The sequence below is a fragment of the Notechis scutatus genome, chromosome 12, assembly GCF_049901735.1.
Source record: "Notechis scutatus isolate UNSWTSFEM ecotype Mainland chromosome 12, rNotScu1.2, whole genome shotgun sequence".
Lineage (NCBI taxonomy): Eukaryota > Metazoa > Chordata > Lepidosauria > Squamata > Elapidae > Notechis > Notechis scutatus.
The window spans coordinates 8,192,473-8,205,218 of NC_142020.1; the positions used below are offsets into that span (position 1 = coordinate 8,192,473).

Genomic DNA, 12,746 nt, shown 5'->3' on the forward strand with positions numbered 1-12,746 from the left:
TTAACTGAGTTTGGGCATTTATGTGTTCATCCCTTTTTCGTATACTATTGTTTATATATGTAACAGTTACACTACTGCCTATTTTATGGCATCTGGCCTTATGGCTATAATAAACTGATTTGAACTGGTGAAAAAAGACCATCCGTTTCTGCTCTGAATAGCACAGAATATAAGAATGTGGAAGGCCACACTACCATAAATACAGCCTGAATTAGAACAAAGTACAAATTAACTGAATCAGGATTCCACCCACAACATGGAGGGAGGGAAGGAGGGAGGGAGAAAGGGGGAGAGAGACAGAGACAGAGAGAGACAGAACAGAGAGATGGGGGGGAGAGAGCAATGAGATGGGGGAGAGAGAGGGAGAGAGAGAAAGATTTCAGCGGAGGAGTGTACCAGACCGAGAGTACCAAAGGACACAGCCTTTTCAAGAGTTTGGCCTTCCCAACAGATGAAGATGTGATTAGAAAAATATTAGAATGTTCAGAAATGGATAAGCTAACACTTACAATTAAGGAAAAAGAAGAAACTGAATATTTTTTTGACTTGGGACTTATCAATGGTTGGCTGACAAAAACAGGAGCTAGAAAGAGGGAAATATATGAAAGGATTAGTGATATAAGGAAGTTACAAATAGTATGATTATTATGGTTATTAACATTAGTATAATTTAATATTAATGCAATGAATATTGTAAATAGTGTGATTATTATTTCCTAAAATGATTTGTATCCAGACAACACACTGTTCAATTGAAATTGGAATTTTTGTATGTTATAAAATAAAAACTTATTGCAAAAGAAAAGATTTTGGTCTTCCAAATATAATGGTTATGTCAAAGGGTTATGTCCAATAAAACAAGGCTTGGTAGAGGCAACGTTCTTAATGTTGCTATGCTCCTTCGAATCATCAGGGTGACTACTGTATTGCCGGCTTTCCAGAGCTGAAAAAGACAGCAACTGCCTTGAAGTCACCTGGCTGGCTTTTGCACCTATGGCAGGATTAAAATTCATACTCTCTCAGCTTCTAATGCAATATCTCAGACCACTACGTCAAACTGCCTGTTGCAATATATTAGTATAGTATAGTATAGTATAGTATAGTATAGTATAGTATAGTATAGTATAGTATAGTATAGTATAGTATAGTATAGTATAGTATAGTATAGTATAGTATAGTATATTTATTATATTATATTATATTATATTATATTATATTATATTATATTATATTATATTATATTATATTATATTATATTATATTATATTATATTATATTATATTATATTATTATATTATATTATATTATATTATATTATATTATATTATATTATATTATATTATATTATATTATATTATTATATTATTATATTATTATATTACTATATTATATTATATTATAATTAATTTACTAGGTCTATACCCGTGCTTCACTACAAAACTACGTGGTCAGGCTTAGTTTTTGGGGAGGAAAATAAAGGGGAAAAATTCTGCCTCTGCCTACCAGCATCCATCAGTATTCATCTGGCTAGCATCCTGTCAGTGTGTGAGAGAGTTGAGGGCTGTTTGGAAACTGAAAGAGAATTTTTTTGTGTGAGCAAGAAGGAGACAGCAACTGTTCTGGACTAAAGCTGCTTGGTGCTCTGAAACTGAAACTCCTCTCCTCTGCTTGTGTTTTGCATTTGGAACAGATTTCTTTTCAGGTGGGGAATGGGAGTAGAACCACTTAGCACCAGAGTGTGTTAATAATAACATAGGAATTACTAATGCTCTGATGGTCATTTAGCAAAATCCTTTCTTAGCGAGCACCTAGAAGCCAAGAGGAACATACGTGCCAAATGTCAAGTTTGTAGGCTTTATGGTTCTGGAGATTTTGTGATGATGCGTGAGTGGTATTTCACTTTTATATATATATTTATATTTATATATATACACAGACGAACACAATACAGAAGCCTGATGATGGCAGATGAGATTCTGCCGAAACGTTGCTACAACTTTAAAAGCACTACTATAATGACATGGGAAAATACCCGAACAAAGCTGAATACCATACATGTAGGTACCCATGAAAACTTAAGAAAACACACACACACATATACATATACATATATGAAAAACCTCAGAAAATAATAATATAATTTTTTATTTTAGTGCTTCCCAATTCCAATCAACAATGAGCTGGTCCCAGCAGGAAAAGCAACAACAACAACAACAACAACAAAAACCCTCCAAAAATATACAATCAAAGAAGGAACAAGATGGCAAGAGTCACATCTATGAGATGGGCACCCTATACATTTATGAATCAATCAATCTAGTCAGTTGCACAAACATGTCAAAATGGCCTCCATCCCTACTTGAAGGCTTGTGTGGGTGGGGAGGAGAAGCCAAGTCTTTAAAGCCCACAAGAATGCCGTCGGATAATGTCTTCAGCTTCTTTAAAAAAAAAATGAATCAGAATTGGGGGATTTAAGTGGGTCTCCTGAGGCTAGAAACTCCCCCTTCAAAGATGGCTTAAAGAACAGATGGAATATGGAAAATAACCTCCCCACTGAGCCTCAGGGCAGGAGTAAGCAGCTTGGGGGCTCTGAGGAGAGACCACAAGGCAAAAGTATTCTTTGGTTTGTTTGTTTATCATACTTCCTAACTGCCCCTCAGAGGCTCCTCAGATTCTCCTCAGAGAGAGGCTCTGGTCGGTGTGTAAATGGGCCCAAGGCAAATAGTAAAAATTGATTTTGTTTACTTTATATGCAGCTTTGCATATAACTTTCATTAAGTAAAGTGAAATTCCATGAAGAAATCAGTAACCTAGGATTGAACATAGAACACAGAACCATACGGCTGGAAGGGACCTTGGAGATCTTCTAGTCCAACCCTCTGCTTAAGGCAAGAGACTTTATACTATCCCAGTCAAATGGTTGTCCAGTCCAGTCTATTTTTGGAAGCCTCTGGTGATGGAGTATCCACAATGTCTGGAGACAAGTTGTTCCATTAATCGTTCTCCTTATTTCTAGATTGGATCTTTCTCTAACTTCCGCCCTTCATTTCTTGTCTTGCCCTCTGGTACTTTGGAGAACAAGCTAATCCCCTCTTCTTTGTGACAACTCTTAAGTACTGGAAGACAGTTAACACGTCCCTCCGTAATCCTTCTCTTTGATAGGCTAGGCGTATCTAACTCCCTCAATCATTCACCAATTCCCAAACTCTTTGTTGCATTAAAAATGATAATGTCTCAAGCATTTCAGGACTTGGTGGGCTGCTCCTAGGTTGTCGAAGAACATGGAGCTTTTGGTCTTCTGGTTGAGACCACCATTTTAGAAAATGCAGCCTTGAAAGGGTTACCTAACCCAAGGGAGTAAAATCGAGGGCTCTTCCAAAGAGACCAGCCAGACCTTAAACTGTTCTGATTTTAAGTAGCCTCAGGCTCAACTCAGCCTGAAATTCTGGAATAGGTCCAAGTTACTTGAGGAACCTTCTCATCCCATTGGGATTGGCTCATCCCACTCCTGCTGGGAGAAATGGCATCCTGTAGGTCCCGTCAGCCTGATTATTCCAGCTGGCGAGGTCCAGAAGGAAAGACTTCTCTGCTGTGGCTCCTGCCCTCTGGAACAACTCCCTCCCCCGCCCCATGTGAGGTTGGCCCCAACCCTCCTATCTTTTCATAAGGGCCTAAAGATGTGGCTGAGCCATTTGGCTTGGAGCCCCATGGGGGAACAGCACAGTGGAGGTGGTTGATCAAGAAACAATCACGATACCTCTACCCCCACTCCTGCTTTCTCCCACCTTAAATGTTTGGTTTTACTTTATTTATGTTTTAATGTATATGTGTAGATATATATTTTATGACTGTAAGCCGCCCAGGGTTACCCTAGGGTAACATGGGCAACCAATAAATTAGAAAGAAAGAAAGAAAGAAAGAAAGAAAGAAAGAAAGAAAGAAAGAAAGAAAGAAAGAAAGAAAGAAAGAAAGAAGGAAGGAAGGAAGGAAGGAAGGAAGGAAGGAAGGAAGGAAGGAAGGAAGGAAGGAAGGAAGGAAGGAAGGAAGGAAGGAAGAAAGAAGAAAGAAAGAAGATGAAGGAAGGAAGGAAAAGAGAAAGGAAGAAAGATGAAGAAAGGAAGAAAAAGGAAGAAAGATAACGGAAGAAAGGAAGGAAAGGAAGGAAGGAAGAAAAGAAAGAAAAGAAAGAAATAGAAAGATAAAGAAAGAAAAGAAAGAAAGAGGAAGGAAAGAAGGAAGGAAGGAAGGAAGGAAGGAGGAAGGAAGGAAGGAAAAGGAAGGAAGGAAGGAAGGAAGGAAGGAAGGAAGGAAGGAAGGAAGGAAGGAAGGAAGGAAGGAAGGAAAAGAAGAAGGAAGGAAGGAAGGAAAGAAAGAAAGAGTTCAGTGGCTGAGCTCTGATCTTAGCTTATCAATCGACACCATAGAGAGAACACTTCCAGAATGGAAACATAGAAAGGGTTAACTCCCAGCTGACTTTTGTGTTTTCAGCTCAGTTCCCTCCCTAGCCACCCAAGCATTACAAGTTGCCACCAAGAAAGAAAGACAGATAAAAATAATAATAATAGTGGGAGGTAGATTCTCAGCCCAGCCCTGAGAAATAAAGGATGGCTTCTCTGGATCTTTTGGCCGGCAGCCTAGAGGCTTAATTGGCCGTGCCACGAAGTACCCACCAAGCTTAGGGTGCTGAACTAATGAGGCGCCCTCTGATAAATAATGCACTCCTCTCGGATCCTTTTCGCAGATGGCACTTAGCACTCGGCAAGCTGATGTCATCCAGTTGACCCTGCCGGTTGAGTTGTTTGCTTTGGCCCGATCGATAGATATTATCTATTTCCACTGTACTATCTCTCGTAGGCGCACGGGGCTGCTGCAAAGGGAAGGCTGTACATTCCTGCCTCCATCTATGATCTCATTTTCTCCCCCTCCCCTTCCTTGGAGGATGATGACCCACACTTCTATATTTATGCCTCCAAATCAAACCATCTCCCCCTCCTTCTGAAACTCCGCGCCCTTTCATTTCTCATCCCTCAACTATCCTGGTCGGCCGTCAATGTGTGAAAGGGTGCCGGGCCGTGGCTTGTCTTCCAACCCAACCCAACGCAACCCAGAAAGACCAAAGCCCTGAAATCTAAGCTTGAGATGCAATGGAACAATAGCACCACATCAAAATCCCGTTGGGCTGCTTTTAAGAGCTGTGTATTTTTAGAGACACGCCGGGGCTGAAACAATTTCATGGCTCACAGATGCAGACAGAATCTGCTGGATGCACCAGCCTAAAGGTTGCCTTTTGCTGTCTCAGCACCTGATAAGCAGGTGACGCCAAGGGTAAATGTACATGTTTTCAAGGAGAAGCTGAGAATATGCCGGGAGGATGTGCAGACATGCTCAGGGTGGGATGTGGGTTTTTGCAAGCTTCATTCAACAAGTATCTTCACTGGAAGAAGCTAGTTTGGATCCAGACATGCAAAATGAAATTCAGACTAGAGAAAGGTAAGGTTTTCACTTGGGAAAAGAAAACCAGGTGTACAGGTACAGATTAGATGAAACTTGGCACAACAGCAGTAACTGTGAGAGCATCTTGGAGTCCCACTTAACTATGAGCCAGCCGTGTGTAGCAGCTGCCAAAAAAGCCAACGCAGTTCTAGGCTGCATTAACAGAGGGATAGAATCAAGATCACACGAAGTGTTAGTACCATTTTATAATGCCTTGGTAAGGCCACACTTGGAATACTTACATCCAGTTTTGGTTGCCACATTATAAAAATGATATTGAGATTCTTGAAAGAGTGCAGAGAAGAGCAACAAAGATGATTAGAGGACTGGAGGCTAAAACAAATGAATAATTGCAGGAATTCAGTATGAGTAGTTTGATGAAAAGAAAGACTAAGGGAGATACGATAGCAGTGTTCCAACATCTAAGGGGCTGCCACAAAGAAGCGGGAATCAACCTATTTTCCAAAGCATCAGAAGGCAAGACAAAAACCAATGGATGGAAACTAATCAAGGAGAGATTCAAGTTGGAAATAAGGAGAAATTTCCAGACAGTGAGAACAATCAACCATGGAACAGAAGTTGCCTTTAGAAGTTGTAGATGCTTCATCACTGGAGGCTTTTAAGAAAAGACTGGACAGCCATTTGTCTGAAATGATATAGACTCACCTGCTGAAGCAGGGGTTGGACTTAGAGGACCTCCAAAGTCCCTTCCAACTCTGTTATTCCATGTTATGTTAAGATATGCAGCTACGCTCAGGGTGGAATGTGGGTTTTGCAAGCTCCATTCAACAAGTATCTTCTCGGGGTGGCATTAACTAAGCTAGTTTGATCCAGGCACACTTCTGGATCAAGGGTCAATTTTAAATGCTAAATCTTCCAGGCACACCCCAGGAGGTTGCAAATGGAGGACTCCTTGATGAAAGGTCAAAGAAGACTTTTGTGTAGTACATCCTCTAAGGGTTTACCTCTCTATTTTCTCTCTCCCTTTGGAGCAGGTAAGCCATGTTTGCATGTTCCCCAGAAGTGCAAGTTAGCTCCCCCACACTTAAGCTCAAGGATGCTGTATAAAGCATGCCCCGACCTTTTGTCTTTTAGCTCAGTATGCCATGCAAATCCAGAAAACAGGATCAGCTGAATAAGCCATGGTCCTGTTAACCACAAGTCAAAGTTTGAAGCCAACATAGCTTGGCTTCTCCAAACAATTAATCGCTTCCTGCTGTTCCACCAAATTGACGTTCGTCTCAAATAGTACAGAGCCTCAAATACGAGGGATGGCCATTGGGCTTTTCATCAAACCAAGAACTGAAATTAGAGGGAAGAAACAGGAAAAGAAGCATTTCCAAGCAAAAATCCATTATTCGCCTGACCACCCATCTGTTCCCGAAAAGGCTTGTGACCCTCTTCAAGTTGAGCTCAGCTGTGACAATCAGATCCACTGTCTCTCCCTTGGCAATGAATTTGGATGACAGAAACAAGAGAAATTTCTGTGGCTGCACAAAACAGGTGCTATAAGTGAGTTTTGCCCCATTTTGTGAGCTTCCTTGCCACAGTTGTTCCAGTGAATCACTGCAGTTGCTAAGCGAGTATACCTGGTCGTTAAGTAAATCTGGCTTCCCCGTTGATTTTACTTGTCAGAAGGTCCAGCAGGATACCGCAACTGTCATAAATATGAGTCCGTGGCCAAGCTTCTGAATTTTGATCATGTGACTATGGGGAATGCTGCCATCGTTGTAAGTGTGAAAAACAATCATAAAGTCAGTTTTTCCAATTGCTATTGTAACTCGGAACAGCTACTAAACAATTGGCTGTACGTCAAGGACTACCTTTACTTTCAGCCTGGCCTGGCCTGGCTTTTCCAGAGTCAGAAAGGAGAAACTTGACATCTCATCCTTTCTTCCAAATTTAAGTGCAACTAATTTCAAAACCATTCATTTCACAGTCTCTCAGCGTCCCTGCACTTAATGATTCCCTCAAGCCCCATCTTAAATTTCTTTCAGCCATTTATGAACAAATGTTGCATTTTGGCTACATTCTTATCCAACTTTATTTTTCAAAGCCTTTTGCTTACCCAGCCTACATTGGTCTTGGGGGCTAAGGCATGGTGGGGGTGAGGAAAATGATGTTTGAACTCAGTTTTCCCAATGTGGGGCATTTGAGGTATATGATTATTATAACTCCCACAATTCTCAGCTATGGTGCCAACAGACCTGAAGATGAAAATCCATCTCTACTGGCTAGAGTGTTGTCAAGTTTGGCAACTTTTAAGATGTGCAGATGGCTGGGGAATTCTGGGGGCTGAGATCCACGTGTTGTAAAGTTCTCAGACATGACAAACCCTGTCCTGGGAGCATCATCGGAAAGAGACAGGAAATTGTGGTAATATCCTATTGGTAGACTTCTTGAACATATCTGGTGGACTTGTGGGTGAGATGCAAAACCTAAATTGGTCCAGCAGGGATCAAGAGCACTAGAATATCCCAAGTAAAGAAATGACAAAAGAGAATCAAAGAAAAGAAAGAAGAAAGGAAAAGAAAAGAGAGCCAAAGAAAAGAAAAGAGAACCAAAGAAAAGAGAAGAGAAGAGTAGTAGAACAGAAGAAGAGAAGAGAAGAGAAAAAAAATACTCTAATAGAACAGGAGAAGAGAAGAGAAGAAGAGAAAAGAGAAGAACTACAGCACTTATTCTTGGTTTTTTTGAAAACAACCATACTTTTCTTTGCTTGCCTATATAAGCCAGCATTATCTTACTTTGTCTCTATAAGCCAGCATTATGACATACATCCAAGGGCCTTCCATGATCAGGAACACCTTTCTCCCACAATAAAAATGCTATGACCCAAAGGCGGTTGGTTATACAGTGTTCCTACAACATCCTGACTCAGGTCATATAAGAAAAGCACACGGCTGAATCTGCAAGACATACTAGGCTCGGCTAGCCATTCTGTCACACGAAACCCTAAACCATGATTTGCAAACCACGATGAGGAGATTGAAGCCACAATTTGCTGGGGGCCCCATAACCATAACTTCAGCCATAACCCAACAACAGACATTCCCTCTGCATGAACCCCACCCTGAGGCACGTCCCATCCATCTGGGCATCAATTTGGGCGCCAGTTCAACTCGTGCTCCATCTCTGGAACTCGATCTATAAAGAAACCGCTTCTCTCTTGTCTCCCTTCCCTGCCCCAAACCATTACCATGACACCTCCCCACCCCGATTAAATAGGCACGCGACCATTTACCTTTGCATCACCTGTGCCATTTTCCAGAACCTTCCTTCCTTCCTGAACTGCTTTGCTTCTTTAAAAGGCTACCTGCCCCACGATTGTGGGTGGCACATTGCCATCAAGCCCCGCAGCTTGGCTCCACCTGCGATTTTCCTCTCGCCTCTTGGAACAGCGTGGCGATAACAAAAGCGAAGGAAGGGCTGGGGAAGAGCTGTGATAAACGATGCCCTCAGCCCAGCCCCTCACCCTGGGAAGGAAATGAGCTGCTTGGCGGAGCAGGATGACTCCCATCAAGGCTTGCGATGGGCCGATTTCTCTTTCTCAGATGTGAATGAAGACATAATTTGGAGGGTTGCGTACACGAGGCGCATGACGCCGTTCAGCTCATCCTCCTCCCACACAATGGGCAGCTTGATTGGCCTGCAAGTATCTGCCTAGGAAGCGCATTCGGAGGATGAGGGGAGAACAAAGCAGGATCTCTATATTCTCTGGTGGGGGGGGGGGGAGTTTGGCCCTGCTGTGCATGCATGGATGAGAATTCAAGGATTGCCTGGACCCTTGGATTCCTGACAGCGAGAGCCATTAATCAGTGGAAGGGCTCCCCTCCAGAAGTTGTGGGTGCTCCATCACTGGAGGTTTTTAAGAAGAGACTGGGCAGCCACTTGTCTGAAATGGTGTAGGGTCTCCTGTTTGAGCAGGGGGCTGGACTAGAAGACCTCCAAGGTCCCTTCCAGCTCTATTCTGATTGATTGGTTGATTGATTAGTCAATGGAATGGGTCACCTCCAGAAGTTGTGGGTGCTGCCCCATCACTGGAGGTTTTCAAGAAGAGACTGGGCAGCCACTTGTCTGAAATGGTGTAGGGTCTCCTGTTTGAGCAGGGGGCTGGACTAGAAGACCTCCAAGGTCCCTTCCAGCTCTATTCTGATTGATTGGTTGATTGATTAGTCAATGGAATGGGTCACCTCCAGAAGTTGTGGGTGCTGCCCCATCACTGGAGGCTTTCAAGAAGAGACTGGGCAACCGATTGTCCAGAATGGGATAGGGTCTCCGGCCATGGGCATGGGGTTTGATCTAGAACAGGGGTCTCCAACCTTGGCTACTTTAAGCCGGGAGGACTTCAACTCCTAGAATTCCCCAGCCAGCAAAGAATGCAAAGGACCAGCTGTCCGCAAGGAATATAAATCCTTCCCTTCCCCACCATCCAGTCAGAACTGGAGAAGCTTCTTGGAGGAGAAGCAAAACGTCTTCAAAGAAAAAAACCCAGAAAGTCCAGTTGCCTCTTGAAAAAAAAAGCACCTTTGGGAATCTTAGTGTTTTGTTCCCTGGCTGGATTGATAGGAAGTGGGTTAACCCTATGAAGAGTCATGTGTAAAATCAATTGTTGACACTAATCTAGCACAGGGGAAAATCCAGAAGTATTTAGTAATATATGAAACTGTATTGATTCCTAGGAATAAGACATGAAATTACAGTATAGTTTCAAGGCACAGTCTTTAATATTTCCATTGTAAATTTGGACACCCTCTAACTCCATGTCGAATCTTCTTGTAAGCCTCCCGTCAACATAAAATATTTCTATGGTCTTTTTAGTGTTGTCAGCAGAAAGGGAGGGGAGGAAAGGGGTTTGAAAGAGTGTGCGGCAGCTTGGAAATCGAAAGTGCATTCCATAAATAGTTTTTCAAAGATAGTTTCTAGGTGACTTGAAGTTTCTGTCGTGCAAATATCTAATTGGAGAACATGACTGATGACTCTTGGCTATGGATGTGTCTCATTGGAGAATATGAATTACGACAGAGCCAGGGGGTGGGAGAAACCAGGGTCAAGGGTGACAATGAATGATGTGTCTCAGAGTTGGCTACACCCAGGCAGTGGCGGCATGTTAACTCCCAATAAATCCTTTTGAAGTTTTGGAAGTTTGGCTCGAGACTCATGATTTCATTGGGGTAACTGCAGGAATCCTGACCACCACCATTGTGGAGAGAAGCTGTGCTTACTCCTGAGGGTGGCTACAAGAGTTTTGACAAACTCTTTGTCTTATGTTATTCTGTTATCTGAGCATCCCATGTTTTCCTATGGGAAGTACACAGACCAAATGGTTCTCTTTGCTTATACTGTCTTGGAAAGTCACTCTGTTGTCATTTCGTGACAGCCTGCTGCTTTTAACTTCTCCATCAAATTGCCTCGCTCATCTGTATCATTGTGCTATAGTTAGAATTATACACCTACTTAGAATTTGTACTATGCCTGAGTTCGGCTGAAATGTCTTTAATAGAGCCTCTATTCTTAGATCATCTTTGTGAGCAAAGGTTTGACTTCCAGGCATGATCAGACCCACAACCCCAAGCCCCTTTTCTCCCAGCAAAGTTAATGGGCGTAACTACAATGCAAAGACACACACAGCATCCATCCGTCCACACACACACACACCCCAGGGCCCTATTTACACAACCAAGCTTGGATTTCACTTCTTTGGCATCCTTTTTATGAGGACAACAGCCCTGCCCTTCCCCCTTCCAACTTTCCTTGCCTGGGTCTAAAATTGCTGCTGTTTTTTTGGGGGGGGAAACCAACATATGGTCGAGTGCTTTCACCCCTCTTAAAAAGGAGACAGACTTGGTTAAGGAAGGAGCCAGATTGCAACTGTATATCCCCCATCATCTGTTCCTCTTTGGGAAAATCCTAGGCAATGCATCATGGTCGTCTCTTGCCCTGGGCCATTTGAGACAGGGTGCCATTTACCTACGGTACTGAATAAGCTGTCAGGTGCATAAACCAGATGCTTCGCTTTCTGAGAAACCTCGCTGAAAACTCATGGCCCTTTTGGGTATCTCCTACGGGGATGCCTTGTGATTTTAAACATTTGCAATGTCTCTTAATTCAGGATCATTTCTGTGGTGGCACAGTGGTTAGAATGCAGTACTGCAGGCTACTTCTGCTGACTGCCAGCTGCCTACAGTTCGGATTTCACCAGGCTCAAGGTTGACTCAGCCTTCCATCTTTCCAAGGTCAGTAAACTGAGGACCCAGATTGTTGGGGACAAGAGGCTGATTCTCTCAATTGCTTAGAGAGGGCTGGAAAGCACTGGGAAGTGGTATATAAGTCTAAGTGCTACTGCTGGTGCTATTTTTGGACTTAGTGCTCGAGATGTTGGCAGGGGGGGAAATAAATTTTGATTTTTGGATTTGCAGATTATAGAAGCGTGTTTTATATAAATGACTAGTAGGTCAAAGTAAAAAGTGAGGCATTTCATGATTTGTATTTTACTATGCTGAAAAACATTGGATGTTAATACTTCTCCTTTCTTGTTTTTTCCCTTACCCCACACTTCCGCTTCCCTCTCTTTTCCCTCTCTCCCTATTATCTTTATTTTCATTTGAATTTTATATTATGATGATTTTGGAGAGAGAAAGAAGTGAAAAGTGAAAACATTATTACTGGCATCACTGAACTTTGTGAAAATTCACACACCCTACAGTTAAACCACCTGATATTTAGAATAATTTGTTTATCTTTTTCCCTATTATCTCTGGAATATTATTAGAAAACAAGAGGAAGATTTGAAGGTGGGGATGGTCTTGTAAGGCAACAGAAAAAAAGAAGGGATTCCTAGAAAAAATTACCCAAGGGGCATCCCATTTTTCTCCAGACATTTGAGATGACAGCTTCTATGATTCCTGGCCACACCCTGGTGCTTGTAATATACCAGCTTGCTGATTTCTAAAACAGTCTGTAAACCACAGGAGAATGGTCAATGCTCTAAAAGCAATGGGATTTGGGCAATTGCTTGAGTTGGCCACGGTTGGGTTTGTGTAACAGGCTAGGCAAAAAAACAAACAACTCACACCACCTTTCAGAGCAGTGTTTTTCAAACTTGGCCCCTTTAAGCTGTGTGGACTTCAACTCCCAGAATCTCCCAGCAAGCTGGCTGGAGAATTCTGGGAGTCAAAGCCCACACAGCTTAAAAATGGTCAGGTTTGAAAAAACATGGCTGTACAGCAACATGGGAACATGGTTACAAACCT

General features: G+C 42.4%; 2 protein-coding genes across 3 annotated transcripts in view; both read right to left on the reverse strand.

The window, feature by feature from the left end:
- Positions 1 to 12,746, reverse strand: part of JMJD8 (jumonji domain containing 8) — a 209,175-nt gene that overhangs the window by 96,589 nt on the left and 99,840 nt on the right. The window lies entirely within an intron of this gene.
- The window catches only part of FBXL16 (F-box and leucine rich repeat protein 16), a 45,792-nt gene that overhangs the window by 23,784 nt on the left and 9,262 nt on the right, over positions 1 to 12,746 (reverse strand). The window contains exon 1 of one of the 2 annotated variants that reach the window (XM_087973203.1): positions 8,738 to 9,115. The exons of the other annotated variant lie outside the window; for it this stretch is intronic. The gene's annotated coding sequence lies outside the window, so the exon portion shown is untranslated. Of the gene's footprint in view, positions 1 to 8,737; positions 9,116 to 12,746 lie in introns of those variants that run through there. 2 annotated transcript variants of the gene reach the window in all.